Below are 908 nucleotides of genomic sequence, written 5' to 3'. Positions count from 1 at the left end.
AAAAAAAAAAAAAGAAAAAGAAAAAAGAAAAGAAAAAAGAAAAAAAAGAAAGAAAGAAAAAAGAAGAAGAAGAGCTCTTTCCTGTCACTAGTTCTTTGGTGGTTCTTTTGGAAAGAATTGGTTCTGGAGCGTGTTCAACAAATGGGAATGATGGATCTGAATTGTATCATTCTGGAGGGGAGGGACTAGTGATAGAGGGGCGTTTACCATCCCTCCTTAGTTTTTGGTAGATCCACCCTTCCCTCCTCTCTCAGCACTGCCTTTGTGCTTGTGGTGCAACCTATGGGTGCATGTGTTTGTATGTTTGTTTAAATTAAATTCATAGAAAATGAATCAAGTTATCTGAATTTTTTTTTAAATATATCTATGGCATGGCATGGCAGGGGGGGAGAGAAAGACCCCCGCGAGTCCCCTTCAGATCCCTATCATGCTTGGTCATTCTCCCCTATGCCTTGCCTGGATCACCCGATCTAAGCATGGCAGGGAGTTGGAGGGGACCTGCGAGGGTCTGGAGGGAACCCACGGGGGTCCTTCTCTTCCTTGCCATGCCTGGATCAGGTAATCCAAGGATGGCAGGGGGACTGGAGGGGACCCGTGGGAGTCTTTTTCTCCCCTGCCATACCTGGATCGGGTGATCTAAGCATGGCAGGGATCTGGAGGGGATCCCTGGAGGGTCTTCCCCCCCCCCCGTGAAAGCACTGCCTCCCCTCAGCATGGTAAAAAGCAACAGATCTGTCCATTAGGCCATCAAAATGCACCAAAAATAAGAATGGGGAAACATAAGGGGGGAAAGATCTCTCGAAACAGTTTAGAGAAGCTTTCAAGTGATCTCTAGAAAGTTCAAAATGTTTCTGTTTACTTGTGCAAGGGATATCTGACTTGTTTCATTTCACACATCCATATTGTTA

The sequence above is a fragment of the Sceloporus undulatus genome, unplaced genomic scaffold (assembly GCF_019175285.1).
Source record: "Sceloporus undulatus isolate JIND9_A2432 ecotype Alabama unplaced genomic scaffold, SceUnd_v1.1 scaffold_17, whole genome shotgun sequence".
NCBI classification, from domain to species: Eukaryota; Metazoa; Chordata; class Lepidosauria; order Squamata; family Phrynosomatidae; genus Sceloporus; species Sceloporus undulatus.
Note: the sequence above shows the minus strand (reverse complement) of the source record.